The sequence below is a fragment of the Salvelinus fontinalis genome, chromosome 42 (genome assembly GCF_029448725.1).
Source record: "Salvelinus fontinalis isolate EN_2023a chromosome 42, ASM2944872v1, whole genome shotgun sequence".
Lineage (NCBI taxonomy): Eukaryota > Metazoa > Chordata > Actinopteri > Salmoniformes > Salmonidae > Salvelinus > Salvelinus fontinalis.
The window spans coordinates 12,947,346-12,963,959 of NC_074706.1; the positions used below are offsets into that span (position 1 = coordinate 12,947,346).

At 44.3% G+C, this 16,614-nt stretch overlaps 1 protein-coding gene and 1 long non-coding RNA gene across 3 annotated transcripts in view; one reads left to right on the forward strand and one right to left on the reverse strand.

Annotated features, from left to right (window-relative positions):
• Positions 1-16,614, forward strand: part of LOC129841526 (transmembrane protein 131-like) — a 122,576-nt gene that overhangs the window by 29,445 nt on the left and 76,517 nt on the right. The window lies entirely within an intron of this gene.
• Positions 992-6,754, reverse strand: LOC129841527 (uncharacterized). Of its 2 annotated transcripts, none has more exons than XR_008757342.1 (5): positions 6,575-6,754; positions 2,321-2,414; positions 1,441-1,636; positions 1,266-1,341; positions 992-1,154 (listed from the first exon to the last, which is right to left on the reverse strand). It is a non-coding gene; the product is annotated as an uncharacterized LOC129841527 (long non-coding RNA). The 2 variants fall into 2 exon arrangements; XR_008757341.1 differs by having other exon boundaries at positions 2,321-2,493.

The window sequence follows — 16,614 nt, forward strand, 5'->3', positions numbered from 1 at the left end:
GTTACACGTGGTCTGCCACTGCGAGGTCGATCAGCTGTCCGTCCTGTCTCCCTGTAGCGCCGGTTTAGGCGTCTCACAGTACAGACATTGCAATGATCATGCACCTGTGGAACGGCAACATCTGTAGTCCTCATGCCGCCTCGCAGCATGCCTAAGGCACGTTTACGCAGATGAGCAGGGACCCTGGGCATCTTTCTTTTGGTGTTTTTCAGAGTCAGTAGAAAGGCCTCTTTAGTGTCCTAAGTTTTCATAACTGTGACCTTAATTGCCTACCGTCTGTAAGCTGTTAGTGTCTTAATGACCGTTCCACAGGTGCATGTTCATTAATTGTTTATGGTTCATTGAACAAGCATGGGAAACTGTGTTTAAACCCTTTACAATGAAGATCTGTGAAGTTATTTGGATTTTTACCTATAATCTTTGAAAGACAGAGTCCTGAAAAGGGGCCATTTCTTTTTTTGCTGAGTTTACATGTAAGAGGGGTCGCTTGAGCTTGACCCTGTATCTCTTGAACTGCTTCTTCCATGGAAGATAAACTATTTACAGTCGTCTGATCTATACCTGCAGCTATGCAATAGCAGATGCACACATATCAAGTTTGTTCTTGTTAGATATTGGTACAACATGGTAACAACTACAATTTGAAGGAAAATCACCATTACTTGGCTGATTATCAACGGCTGTATTAGCATCCAAGTTAGCGTTTAACAAAATTTGACAGTCTCCGGAATGTACCCTGTTCAAATGCTTCCTAATGCCTGAAAATGTACCAAATACACGACAACAATCTGCTTGACCACATTTTAGTCTGAGTTCTACCAGGGCGTATTCCATGCATCAACTTGAAATGCCTCACGAGCAAATTGGTACTTCCATGACTAGCATGGCAAACAAAACATATCATCATAAGTTAATCTGCATTAGTGCAGGAGTCTAGTCTAGCTTTGAGCTCAGCAACCCTTGAAGTCACTTTAACCTTCCCAATGCGCTTGTTGACTTGCAAGGCTCGCTTGTCCAGGATGATGAAGTAAGGCTCGCTTGTCCAGGATGATGAAGTAAGCATGGATGCTGCTCTTCCTGGTTCCGACTGCAAGAAGATATGGTTGGCGGCTCTGGTCAATCGCATCAAGGTGTTCCTGGATACGGATTCCTGCCTGAAGACGACAAAAACAAACACCATCATTAGTTCATCATAACGGCTGCAGCACTGTCCAAGAATAACCTTTTGGAATATCACAAGATGCTGTTCAGCTTGGGATGCAGACATCTTTCCTGGTCTTTTGCGGCCTTGTGATGGGGGAATCAAATTGAGAAGGATGGAGGAAAGGTCACCGTCCCATTCTAAACAAAAAAGAGATCCTGATTTTAAAATGGCAAATTCCATCATCAGTTACATTAACATTTCAGAGTTATTTGAAATATAAATTATGATCATCTAACTGTCAGCGTTCATGTCAGCTCCCTCATCAACTGTAGATTCTGCCATCTGGATAAGCTACTGAAGTTCAGCTCCCTGAGTGGCCTTGCTTCGGGTATTGCTTAGCATGATGATCTTTTGCTTGAATGTAGTTGGCCACCTCTCCAAAAACTTGGCTGATGTTCCCTCTCCAAACAGCAGCACAAAATCCTGTTCAATCTGAAACAAATTATACAAAGAACAAAACATTAGTTTCGTGCAAGTCAATTTCTTTCTCATAAAACATTCCACTTTAACCTCCAAAACAGAGTTTGAGTAAATCACCAGCCTACACATTAATTTAACTAATATTACGGAAGTGTTGTTTTTGTTTAAATTTACTGGTCAACCTGAATTGGCATCTAGAGATTAAACGCAATTTATATAACTGAAACTGTTATTTAAAAAGTCTTACCAAGCCCTTCACATCCAGAAAGCGTGGAAATTCGGTTAGATGGTGGAGCATTTACTCGGGTCGTGGGTCGTCTTTCTGTACTCAAAGGTCAATTTCATATTCTGTTTGACTGTTTCTTCATCAGAAGAATGCTTCATAAGAGAAATGGCCTCTCTGCACTGGTCTTCACTCAGGGTAACCTTTGTGGATGGACTGGACTCCCTCTCAGCATTTTGCCCTCCAGAGTATAGTTGAGATGGCCGTTTCCCAGATGAAGCTAAATTCCTCTGAACGGTTTTGTTTCTGTACGAGAGGTACACTTCTCCACTGTTAGGGTTGTAATAATGTGCCTTAATAAAATGAACATAGTTACTAATCTTGAAAGAAAAAACAAATAACTAAGTCCCATTTGCTCAGATACCAGACAAATTAAACGCAGATGCCCTTTATCATTTGTAATGTATACTTACATATCCATTTGCGGTGTAGGAATCCTTCAGGTATGGGAACAAGGAGACGATGCCTTATGCAAACGTTTCTCTCACACTGCACCGTGGGGATGTCCTGACAATAATATCATTTTTATTTCACCTTTATTTAACCAGGTAGGCCAGTTGAACAGGTTCTCATTTACAACTGCGACCTGGCCAAGATAAAGCAAAGCAGTGAGACAAAAACAGCACAGAGTTACACATGGGATAAAGAAACGTACAGTCAATAACACAATAGAAAATCTGTATACAGTGTGTGCAAATTAAGTAAGGAGGTAAGGCAATAAATAGGCCATAGTGGCGAAGTAATAACAATTAAGCAATTAACACTGGAGTGATAGATGTGCAGATGAGGATGTGCAAGTAGAAATACTGGTGTGCAAAAGAGCAGAGAAAAATAAAATGGGGATGAGGTAGGTAATTGGTTGGATGGGCTATTTACAGATGGGCTGTGTACAGCTGCAGCGATCGGTAAGCTGCTCTGACTGCCAATGCTTGAAGTTAGTGAGGGAGATATAAGTCTCCAACTTCAGTGATTTTTGCAATTCGTTCCAGTCATTGGCAGCAGAGAACTGGAAGGAAAGGCGGCCAAAGGGATTGTTGGCTTTGGGGTTGACCAGTGAAATATACCTGCTGGAGCGCGTGCTACGGGTGGGTGTTCCTATGGTGACCAGTGAGCTGAGATAAGGCGGAGCTTTACCTAGATGACCTGAAGCCAGTGGGTTTGGCGATGAATATGTAGTGAGGACCAGCCAACGAGAGCATACAGGTCGCCAATGGTGGGTAGTATATGGGACTTTGGTGACAAAACGGATAGACTGCATCCAATTTGCTGAGTAGAGTGTTGGAGGCTATTTTGTAAATGACATCGCCGAAGTCAAGGATCGGCAGGATAGTCAGTTTTACCAGGGTATGTTTGGCAACATGAGTGAAGGAGGCTTTGTTGCGAAATAGGAAGCCGATTCTAGATTTAATTTTGGATTGGAGATGCTTAATATGAGTCTGGAAGGAAAGTTTACAGTATAGCCAGACACCTAGGTATTTATAGTTGTCCACATATTCTAAGTCAGAACCGTCCAGAGTAGTGATGCTAGGCGGGCAGGCGGGTGCGGGCAGCGATCAGTTGAAGAGCATGCATTTAGTTTTAAAAGCGTTTAAGAGCAGTTGGGGGCCATGGAAGGAGTGTTGTATGACATTGAAGCTTGTTTGGAGGTTTGTTAACACAGTGTCCAAAGAAGGGCCAGATGTATACAGAATGGTGTCGTCTGCGTAGATGTGGATCGAAGAATCACCCGCAGCAAGAGCGAAATCATTGATATATACAGAGAAAAGAGTCGGCCCGAGAATAGAACCCTGTGGCACCCCCATAAAGACTGCCAGAGGTCCGGACAACAGGCCCTCCGATTTGACACACTGAACTCTATCTGAGAAGTAGTTAGTGAACCAGGCGAGGCAGTCATTAGAAAAACCAAGGCTATTGAGTCTGCCGATAAGAATACGGTGATTGACAGATTCGAAAGCCTTGGCCAGGTCGATGAAGACAGCTGCACAGTACTGTTTTTTAATCGATGGTGGTTATGATATCGTTTAGGACCTTGCGTGTGGCTGAGGTGCACCCATGACCAGCTCGGAAACCGGATTGCATAGCGGAGAAGGTACGGTGGTATTTGAGATTGTCGATGGCTTGGGCCAATTCCTGCGGGGGGTGCAGAGCTGTTGGCCGGGGTAGCCAGGTGGAAAGCATAGCCAGCCGTAGAGATGCTTATTGAAATTCTCGATTATCGTGGATTTATCAGTGGTGACAGTATTTCCTAGCCTCAGTGCAGTGGGCACCTGAGAGGAGGTGCTCTTATTCTCCATGAACTTTAGTATCACAAAACGTTTTGGAATTAGTGGTGCAGGACGCAAATTTCTGTTTGAAAAAGCTAGTCTTTGCTTTCCTGACTGTGTATGTTGGTTCCTGACTTCCCTGAAAAGTTGCATATCGCGGGGACTATTCGAAGCTAGTGCAGTGCGCCACAGGATGTTTTTGTGCTGGTCAAGGGCAGTCAAGTCTGGAGTGAACCAAGGGCTCTTAGTTCTACAATTTTTTAAGGGGCATTCTTATTTAAGATGGTGAGGAAGGCACTTTTGAAGAACAACTAGGCATCCTCTACTGGCGGGATGAGGTCAATATCCTTCCAGGATACCCGGGCCAGGTCGATTAGAAAGGCCTGCTCGCAGAAGTGTTTTAGGGAGCGTTTGACAGTGATGAGGTTGTTTGACCGCGGACCCATAACAGATGCAGGCAATGAGGCAGTGATCGCTGAGATCCTGGTTGAAAACAGCAGAGGTGTATTTAGAGGGCAAGTTGGTCCGGATGATATCTAATAGGGTGCCCATGTTTACAGATTTTGGGTTGTACCTGGTAGGTTCCTTGATGATTTGTGTGAGATTGAGGGCATCTAGCTTAGATTGTAGGACGGCCGGGGTGTTAGGCATATCCAGTTTAGGTCACCTAACACTACGAACTCTGACGATAGATGGGGGGCAATCAATTCACATATGGTGTCCAGGGCACAGCTGGGAGCTGAGTGGGGTCTATAACAAGCGGCAACAGTGAGAGACTTATTTCTGAAGCGATGGATTTTTAAAAGTAGTAGCTCGAACTGTTTGGGCATAGACCTGGATATTAGGACAGCACTCAAAGGCTATCTCTACAGTAGATTGCAACGCCGCCCCCTTTAGCAGTTTTATCTTGACGGAAAATGTTGTAATTGGGGATGGAAATTTCAGAATTTTTGGTGGCCTTCCTAAGCCAGGATTCAGACATGGCTAGGACATCAGGGTTGGTGGAGTGTTGCTAAAGTAGTGAATAACGCAAACTTAGGGAGGAGGCTTCTGATGTTAACATGCATGAACCCAAGGCTTTTCCGGTTACAGAAGTCAACAAATGAGAGCGCCTGGGGACACACAGGGCCTGGGTTAACCTCTACATCACCAGAGGAACAGAGGAGGATAAGGGTACAGCTAAAGGCTATAAGAACTGGTCGTCTAGTGCGTTCGGAACAGAGAGTTAAAGGAGCAGACTTCTGGGCATGGTAGGATAGATTCAGGGCATAATGCACAGACAAGGGCATGTTAGGGTGCGAGTACAGTGGAGGTAAACCTAGGCATTGAATGACGACGAGAGAGGCTGCATCTCTGGAAGCGCCAGTTAAGCTATGTGCGGTCTCCGCATGTGTAGGGGGTGGGGCAAGGAAGCTAACCGAGGCATGTAGAGCGGGACTAGGGGCTCCGCAATAAAACAAAACAATGAGAGCTACCCTAAACAACAGTATACAAGGCATATTGATATTAGAGGGAGGCATAAAGCAATCACAGGTGTTGATTGGGAGGGCTAAGACAACAACGGGTAAACAGCTAAGACAACAACAATGGGTAAATGGCGTTGAATGGGCAGAGAGGGTCAGTTAGCTACACACAGGGCCTGAGTTCGAGGCTGGGGCCGACAAATAAACAAAATGAAATACCGTGTTAATGAACAGTCCAGTAGGCATCAGCTGTGTAGCCGAGTGATGCATGAAACAGGGAGCCGTTTGGTAGTCGTTACTACGCTAGGCGAGCGGGAGACACGGCGTTCAAAGAGCTAGCAGGCCGGGGCTAGTAGCTGAGTCTTCACCGACATCAACAATGTCCAGGCCAATTGGCAAGAGAGGTATTGTAGTTGGTGTACTTAGTTTGCTAGCTGGGGGAATGGGCCTAGGGGAATGGGTCTAGCCCGATAGCCACTCGGTAGCAGCTAGCTAGCTGCGATGATCCGGTGTAATGGTCCAGAGTTTGCGGCAGGAATCCGGTGATGTAGTGGGGAAAAAAGCAGTCCGATATGTTCAGGGCTGATATTGCGCTGTGCAGACTGGCAGATATTATCCGGGCTAAAGCGGCTGGTGTCTGTGCTAAAGGTAAAGACTGCCATCTTGGGTAAATAATGTTATGTTTAGGCAGCAATCAAAATATCCACAAGCAGCATTGGTCCCCAGTCAGCTAAATATCAGGAGTGATTTTTGAATCAGTATCATGCCCATTGAGTTTGATACAATATAAATCTTCTACCAATCGCAGTGGATGGTCAACAGTAGCCTAACCAATTATGTGACTGAGATACTGATACAGAAGTCATTTTTAACATTCAGCAGATATGGGAGCAAAGTAATGCTCAACAATTTTCATTATGAATCTTTCCTTTAAACTTACCCCTTGAGTCTCTGTCATCGCCGAAACAAGAATGTTGATCATCTTTCGTCTGGTGCAGTCAGTCAGGCTTTTAGTTTTGGAGTATTCCTTGATGACAACCTCTCCGCCAGGCTTTTTCTGTATTATGTTGTCATGTTCTAGGAGCAGTGTTACAAGACCACCAAAACTAACTGGTGATAAAGTGAGTGGGAAACGCAGTTAGCTAGACTAGTGAGCTGCTGATGCAATGGCCACAATATTTATCTATAAGCATCACCCCAAGTTGAAAATGCAGTTATAATTTGGCTAAATAAACAACTCACCTTAATCAGATTAGTCCTCAATATATAGTGGAAAGAAAAAGTATGTGAACCATTTTAGAATTACCTGGATTTCTGCATAAAATTGTATCTGATCTTCATACAGCAATAGACACACAGTCTGCTTATACTAATAACACACAAACAATTATAATTTTTCATGTCTCTATTGAATACACCGTGTAAACATTCACTGTGCAGGTTGGGGAAAGTATGTGAACCCTTGGATTTAATAACAGGTTCCTGGGATGTCTGGTGTGAACCGCTCTCGAGGTCATGCCACAGCATCTCAATCAGGTTGAGGTCAGAGCTGACTGGGCCACTCCAGAAGCCGTATTTTCTTATGTTAAAGCCATTCAGTTGTTGATTTACTTCTGTCTTTTGGGTTGTTGTCCTGTTGCGTCACCTAACTTCTGTTGAGGTTCAATTGGAGGACAGATAGCCTTACATTATCCTGCAAAATGTCTTGATAAACTTGGGAATTCATTTTTCAGACTATGATAGCAAGCTGTCTAAGCCCTGAGGCAGCAAAGCAGCCCCAAACCACCATAGTTTACAGTTGGGTGAGGTTTTCATGTTGGTGTGCTGTGCCTTTTTTCTCCACACATAGTGTTGTGTGTTACATCCAAACAATACAACTTAAGTTTCCTCTGTCCACAGAATATTTTGCCAGTAGCTCTGTGGAACAGCCAGGTGCTCTTTTGCGAAATTCAGACGTGCAGCAATGTTTTTTTTGGGACAGCAGTGGCTTCTTCCATGGTGTCCTCCCATGAACACCATTCTTGTTTAGTGTTTTACATATTGTAGACTCGTCAACAGAGATGTTAGCATCTTCCAGAGATTTCTGTAAATCTTCAGCTGACACTCTAGGATTCCTCTTAACCTTGCAGTCATCTTTGCAGGACGGCCACTCCTAGGCAGAGTAGCAACAGTGCTGAAATTTCTCCATTTATAGACAATTTGTCTAACCAGGGACTGACTTTTAGAGATACTTTTGTAACCCTTTTCAGCTTCATGCAAGGCAACAATTCTTAATCTTAGGTCTTCTGAGATCTATTTTGTTCGAGGCATGGTTTACATCAGGCAATGCTTCTTGTGAATAGCAAACCTTTAGGGGCAGGGCAGCTCTAAACAAAATCTCCGATCTCGTCTCATTGATTCGACTCCAGGTTAGTTGACCCCTGACTCCAATTAGCTTTTGGAGAAGTCATTAGCCTAGGGGTTCACATACTTTTTCCAACCTACACTGTGAATGTTTAAATGATGTATTCAATATAGACAAGAAATACAATGTGTGTTATTAGTTTAAGCACACTGTGTTTGTCTATTGTTGTGACTTAGATCAGATCAAATTTGATGTAAAATTTATGCAGAAATCCAGGTAATTCCAAATGGTTCACATACTTTTTCTTGCCACTGTATAGTAAGCAGCTGAAATAAAGAGAACTAGCATGAGGCTAAAAAAAGCTTGGTGCTGAAATGAGACACGCCCCATGGAACCACCATGTAGAGCAGACTAACTGCACAGGACAGGGGCAAGCTAGTTAGCTAGCATGCTAGCTATCTAGCAAAGACATGCAAAAAGTGAAACACAAGTAACTCTAACATTAGCTGCACACACAAACAAAACTGTTCAACTTTTTATGTTACACTGCAGTCTGACAATCAAGTATCATGTATTTAAATTAAAATAGCTAAATGTCAGTGAAATAATTGTTTAAAACTCCCCTTTACATGGAACAAATTAGGATTTTGTTGGTCCAACAATGGCGTTGAGAAAAGAGGAAATTTAAACGCAGGAACTGAATTTATGGGCGTGGTTGTGATGTTTACACTTACTGAGTAAAAGTCTACACTAATAGAGCAAAATGTTATACCTTAGCAATTAACACCAGTTATCAGCAGTGACGCAAGGGGTCATTTGGCACTGCCAGTTGCTAAAACAACTATGGGAGTCGATCACTTTTGACACAGTGAATTTAACACTGGTGATTTTACTGTGTAGCATACAACAACAACAAGCCAGCTAGGTAAATAGATAAATCGAACAACCCCATGGTAGAATAGTTTTTCTATTAATTACTTGTTTTTTTGCACAGTAAAAGTACATGTGGAATGTTCTAGCATCTTCAAAATGCGCCTCGGCAGAAATATTTTTTCATATTTTTGGGGTTGATTGGCGGCAATGATTTTGACGAGGCGCAGCACCACAGCAAAATGAGTGCAGCGGAGACACTGGTGCGCAGCATACAGAGCCTATTTTGAGCGGTATTTCTTCTGCTGCTGGAGTAAAACGCGTTTTTATAAACCAATTCATTGCGCAACAATTCTAAATGCAATCGCATGTTAACAGTTTTGGTGCACGATTAAAAAGAGCTTCTATTTTTCTCAACTGGTAATTGAAGTGCGCCTCCCATTCAAGTGCATGCAACAGGCTATCAGTGCGTCACCCACCACTTTACAGTGTGAGCTGGAAGCTGGAGGCAGTATGCATTTTGAAAACATACTTAATTGTTTGAAAACTGAATGTTTTATTTCATATTATGAGGCATGTCTTACCTTGCTTCAAAGTAGCCTATAGGAAAAATTTGACCATGGAAACAATTATTTTATAAATACTTCATAGGCGGCGCGTGAGTTTCAAGTTTGGGGAAGCTTACAATTTAGCCTACCATTTCTACCATTCTGCATGCCAGTTATGATGATTTTCATATGCTATATTAACATTGGCAATGGATGTAAAAAAACAACAACACTTTCCTACATTTCCATGCAGCAAGCCAGGTACATATATGTGTGCTCAGGTGCACGCACTCCCTCAACATTATCAGGACAGAGAAACCAGACACATACTCATTGCTCATATGAGCAATCCAAACAAAAGACGATTATGAAATAAATCAAAACTTGTTTCTCACAAGTGTAGCAGGTTGTGAACTATGTGAACAATGTTTTCACACCGAAAATGAGAACGGTAAATGACTAAAATTAATACATGCATTAACAGAAATGCACAGTGCCTTCGGGAAGTATTCAGACCCCTTGACCTTTTCCACATTTTGTTACATTACAACCTTATTCTAAACTTGATTAATTAAACATTTTCCTCAGCAATCTACACACAATACCCCATAATGACAATGCTAAAACAGGTTTTTAGAAATGTTTGCAAAATTTTTAAAATAAAAAAACATACCTTATTTACATAAGTATTCAGACTCTTTGCTATGAGACTCGAAATTGAGCTCAGGTGCATCCTGTTTCCATTGATCATCCTTGAAATGTTTCTAAAACTTGATTGTAGTCCACCTGTGGTAAATTCAATTGATTGGACATGATTTGGAAAGGCACACACCTGTCTATATAAGGTCCCACAGTTGACAGTGCATGTCAGAGCAAAAACCAAGCCATGGGGTCGAAGGAATTGTCCGTAGAGCTCCGAGACAGGATTGTGGTCGAGGCACAGATCTGGGGAATGGTACCAAAAAATGTCTGCAGCATTGAAGGTCCCCAAGAACACAGTGGCCTCCATCATTCTTAAATGGAAGAAGTTTAGAACCACCAAGACTCTTCCTAGAGCTGGCCGCCCGGCCAAACTGAGCAATCGGGGGAGAAGAGCCTTCGTCAGGGAGGTGACCAAGAACCCGAGGTCACTCTGACAGAGCTCTAGAGTTACCTTCCAGAAGGACAACCATCTCTGCAGCACTCCACCAATCAGGCTTATGGTAGAGTGGCCAGACGGAAGCCACTCCTCAGTAAAAGGCACATGACAGCCCTCCCAATGTAAGAGGGGCAAAAGGCACCTAAAGACTCTGACCATGAGAAACAAGATTCTCTGGTCTGATGAAACCAAGATTGAACTCTTTGGCCTGAATGCCAAGCGTCACGTCTAGAGGAAACATGGCACCATCCCTACGGTGAAGCATGGTGGTGGCAGCATCAAGCTGTGGGGATGTTTTTCAGCGGCAGGGACTGGGAGACTAGTCAGGATTGAGGCAAAGATGAAGGGAGCAAAGTACAGAGAGATCCTTGATGAAAACCTGCAGTAGTGGTAGCCTTCTAGTAAGACTATCTTGTAGGTGCATTGAATATGCCTGCCACCCAATTCAACTGCACACTGATACGTTTTTGAACCGCGACAGTGACCCCTATCCAACGCAGGAGAAAGCCATTTGTTATAAAATATTTTTATTTGCACCATTGTTCTTACGTAATATAACCATATACTATATATACATATATTCATATTCAATATTATATACAATTTCAGAAGCACGTCATAGAGTGATGGACTGTGCCATCCCCACGGCTTCCACAATGGATCAGTCAACTCAGACAGGCTCGAATCAGACAGGTATCTTTTTTTTTGGACCAACAGCCTATCGACCAAACAATCGACCAGTCAACTAAATGGGGTCAGCCCTAACCCACATCCATCATTTTAGGCTCTGGGTAAAAAAATTAAATAGAATGCATAGTCTCAGCTATCTTCCTGCATTGCGCATATTGCAATTGCCAGGAAGATTTTTGTTTGTTAGCTAGTTTTGTTATTATTAAATGGTGGTATTGACCAACTTTACCAACCTGTTGCATCTTGCTGTGTCAGCATCTGAGGGCCAGGAGTTTTCTGAACCCAAGTGATGTCTTATCAATAGGCCTGGAGTTTTTCCTCTTAAGTTCTTCCTGATCAGGTCACGTGATCAGGGAAACCTTAATGCTCTATGTTATACACTCTACAGCATCTCTACACAAGGTGGAGTGTCTCATGAACAGCTGACCAATTTTCTCGGCTGGTCCTCACCTCTTTCCCTTGAAGCATGTTTGTCAGGTTAACTGGTTCAAATAAGGTCACCGCTAATGTTTGCTTTATTCAAGGTAGATCCAGGGATCAAATGACAACCAAACATAACTTATTTCTGCACCGTGTCTGTGGACAAAACATGGTCTGGGGCACACAGCATGCTTGCTGAGAAGGTGAATTTTGCCAGGGGCTGTGGCTTTTTATTGAAAATAAACACACAGCCTCGTGCAAGGGCAGCTCTGAGCTCTCCTCCTTCAACAAACAGTAGACCTATATAAAGCCACCTGACTGTGTGTTTCTGAGAGTGAGGGAGCGTGTGTGTGGGTGTCGTCATCCTAAAAGGGTTGCTTGTCTCCTAATATTTGACCATTGTAAACCAGTTTACAAGTTCTTTAGGGAAAGTTAGATTTGCATAGCTCCTCTTTATAACTTAGTAGCCTACATTCATAGCCATAAACACATTTATTTTCTTGTAATATGTATCAAGTAGCCTATTACATAAACAAAACCTTTTGCTTCACTGTTGACTAACCCCGTCTCAATTACTAGTCTTTCGTTGACAGATGGATAGTGGATTGAGATACTGGTAGTCAAAATGCTGGTAGTTCAAAGAAAGAGGGGAGATTTGGCTCCCTCCTCCTTTCAGACGAAAAAGTGTACGGCGATCAACAATGCCCGAGTTTGATCTGTCCCTACTCCTTTTCAGAATCACATATTAGCTTTCAGCCACCATTCAGCCACCATTGCAGAGTCAAGTGTCCAAACGCTGATGGCCCTGCCACAGCTTTTTCCTCAGAGTGACAACCTCGTTGACCTTTCACCAAAAATAATATTGCGATATTGTCAAAACGATACGATATGACAGGGGTCTCCAACAGGTTGATCATGAGCTACCAGTAGCTCGCCAAACAATTCTGAAAGTGCATGCAATTTTTATGCATTCCACCACAAACTGTCATAAACAAATCTCACAAGTATCAGACACCGTAAGCGCCCAGCTACTATCTAATCAACGCAACATTGACATTATCCCACGCCTGTTAGCCACTATTGGCTTAAAAGTCCAATTACTTTCCAGCAATATTGCCCGTCTGTGTGATGCCTGCATTTGTTTGTCACTCCGTATGTAGCCAGTTGATGTGATAAGTCTTTTGGGTTGACCGAAATACTTTCGTCAAAACCTTATCAATTAAATGTTAACGGCATATTAGGCTTACCTGGCAGAAGTATATCATGAGTAAGTATATAATTTGTAACAGAACCATCACTAGTGTCACGTATACTCCCTCTCCGGCGCTCGAGGTCGTCAGGCTGCTCATTATTACGCACACGTGTCACCATCGTTACGCGCATCATCAGACTCACCTGGACTCAATAATCTCCCTGATTACCTTCCCTATATATGTCACACCCTTTGGTTCTTTCCCTAGGTGTTATTGATCCTGTGTTTGTTAAGACGCTACTGTTATGTAGTCTCGTTCAGTGTATGTTGTTTTATTAAACGTTTCACCTGCACCTGCATCTCGACTAACGCCTCACCAAAGGGGAGCATTTGAGTTCTTTTTGGGGGTTTTTGTGAGTGTGTGTGACGTCGGGTCCGGGTGCCGCTCCCGGATTAACAGGGGATGCCTCAACTGGCTCGTCAGGTTTACAATACCCGGTTGTCCCATCAAGCATCCGTTGCCAAGTCTACCAAGGATGCCTCAGCGAGCTCGTCAGGCTCCCGCATCCCCGGCCGGCTCGTCAGGCACCCGCATCCCCGGCTGGCTCGTCAGGCTCCCGCGTCAGGCTCCTGGGCCGGTCGCCCCAGGAGTGGGCGACCGGCCCACTCCTGGTCCTCGGGACCATCCCTCTGGTCGGCGTCCTGCGGCTGCGCGTCAGGTACGGGGTACTGTCACGTATACTCCCCGTCCGGTGCTCGAGGTCGTCAGGCTGCTCATTATTACGCACACCTGTCACCATAGTGACGTGCATCATCAAACTCACCTGGACTCAATCACCTGCTTGATTATACCTTCCCTATATATGTCACTGCCAAAGGGGGAGGAGTTGCAATCTACTGCAGAGATTGCCTGCAAAGTAATGTCATACTTTCCAGGTCCATACCCAAACAGTTCGAACTTCTAATTTTAAAAATGAATCCCTCCAGAAATAATTCTCTCACTGTTGCCGCCCTCAACCGACCCCCCTCAGCTCCCAGCTGTGCCCTGGACACCATTTGTGAATTAATCGTCCCCCATCTAGCTTCAGAGTTTGTTCTGTTAGGTGACCTAAACTGGGATATGCTTAACACCCCGGCAGTCCTACAATCTAAGCTAGATGCCCTCAATCTCACACAAATCATCAAGGAACCCACCAGGTACAACCCTAAATCCGTAAACATGGGCACCCTCATAGACATTATCCTGACCAACTTGCCCTCCAAATACACCTCTGCTGTATCCGCTACGGGTCCGCGGTCAAACGACCACACCTCATCACTGTCAAACGCTCCCTAAAACACTTCTGCGAGCAGGCCTTTCTAATTGACCTGGCCCGGGTATCCTGGAAGGATATTGACCTCATCCCGTCAGTTGAGGATGCCTGGTCATTCTTTAAAAGAAACTTCCTCACCATCTTAGATAAGCATGCCCCGTTCAAAAAATGCAGAACTAAGAACAGATATAGCCCTTGGTTCACTCCAGACCTGACTGCCCTCGACCAGCACAAAAACATCCTGTGGCGGACTGCAATAGCATCGAATAGTCCCCGCGATATGCAACTGTTCAGGAAAGTCAGGAACCAATACACGCAGTCAGTCAGGAAAGCAAAGGCTAGCTTTTTCAAGCAGAAATTTGCATCCTGTAGCTCTAACTCCAAAAAGTTCTGGGACACTGTAAAGTCCATGGAGAACAAGAGCACCTCCTCCCAGCTGCCCACTGCACTGAGGCTAGGTAACACGGTCACCACCGATAAATCCATGATAATCGAAAACTTCAACAAGCATTTCTCAACGGCTGGCCATGCCTTCCTCCTGGCTATTCCAACCTCGGCCAACAGCTCCGCCCCCCCCGCAGCTACTCGCCCAAGCGTCCCCAGCTTCTCCTTTACCCAAATCCAGATAGCAGATGTTCTGAAAGAGCTGCAAAACCTGGACCCATACAAATCAGCTGGGCTTGACAATCTGGACTCTCTATTTCTGAAACTATCCGCCGCCATTGTCGCAACCCCTATTACCAGCCTGTTCAACCTCTCTTTCATATCGTCTGAGATCCCCAAGGATTGGAAAGCTGCCGCGGTCATCCCCCTCTTCAAAGGGGGAGACACCCTGGACCCAAACTGTTACAGACCTATATCCATCCTGCCCTGCCTATCTAAGGTCTTCGAAAGCCAGGTTAATAAACAGATCACTGACCATCTCGAATCCCACCGTACCTTCTCCGCTGTGCAATCCGGTTTCCGAGCCGGTCACCGGTGCACCTCAGCCACGCTCAAGGTACTAAACGATATCATAACCGCCATCGATAAAAGACAGTACTGTGCAGCCGTCTTCATCGACCTGGCCAAGGCTTTTGACGCTGTCAATCACCATATTCTCATCGGCAGACTCAGTAGCCTCGGTTTTTCTGATGACTGCCTTGCCTGGTTCACCAACTACTTTGCAGACAGAGTTCAGTGTGTCAAATCGGAGGGCATGTTGTCTGGTCCTCTGGCAGTCTCTGTGGGGGTGCCACAGGGTTCAAATCTCGGGCCAACTCTTTTCTCTGTATATATCAATGATGTTGCTCTTGCTGCGGGCGATTCCCTGATCCACCTCTACGCAGACGACACCATTTTGTATACTTCTGGCACTTCCTTGGACACTGTGCTATCTAACCTCCAAACGAGCTTCAATGCCATACAACACTCCTTCCGTGGACTCCAACTGCTCTTAAACGCTAGTAAAACCAAATGCATACTTTTCAACCGTTCGCTGCCTGCACCCGCCCCCCCCGACTAGCATCACCACCCTGGACGGTTCCGACCTAGAATATGTGGACATCTATAAATACCTAGGTGTCTGGCTAGACTGTAAACTCTCCTTCCAGACTCATATTAAACATCTCCAATCCAAAATAAAATTTAGAATCGGCTTTCTATTTCGCAACAAAGCCTCCTTCACTCACGCCGCCAAACTTACCCTAGTAAAACTGACTATCCTACCGATCCTCGACTTCGGCGATGTCATCTACAAAATAGCTTCCAATACTTCCAATAGCAAACTAGATGCAGTTTATCATAGTGCCATCCGTTTTGTTACTAAAACACCTTATACCACCCACCACTGCGACCTGTATGCTCTATTCGGCTGGCCCTCGCTACATATTCGTCGCCAGACCCACTGGCTCCAGGTAATCTATAAGTCCATGCTAAAGCTCCACCTTATTTCAGTTCACTGGTCACGATAACAACACCCACCCGTAGCACGCGCTCCAGCAGGTATATCTCACTGATCATCCCCAAAGCCAACACCTCATTTGGCCGCCTTTCCTCCAGTTCTCTGCTGCCTGTGACTGGAACAAATTGCAAAAATCACTGAAGTTGGAGACTTTTATTTCCCTCACCAACTTTAAACATCTGCTATCTGAGCAGCTAACCGATCACTGCAGCTGTACATAGTCCATCTGTAAATAGCCCACCTAATTTACCTACCTCATCCCCATGCTGTTTTTATTTATTTACTTTTCTGCTCTTTTGCACACCAGTATCTCTACTTGCACATGATCGTCTGATGATTTATCACTCCAGTGTTAATCTGCTAAATTGTAATTATTCGCTCCTATGGCCTATTTATTGCCTACCTCCTCATGCCTTTTGCACACAATGTATATAGACTCTTTTCCCCCCCCTACTGTGTTATTGACTTGTTTATTGTTTACTCCATGTGTAACTCTGTGTTGTTGTCTGTTCACACTGCTATG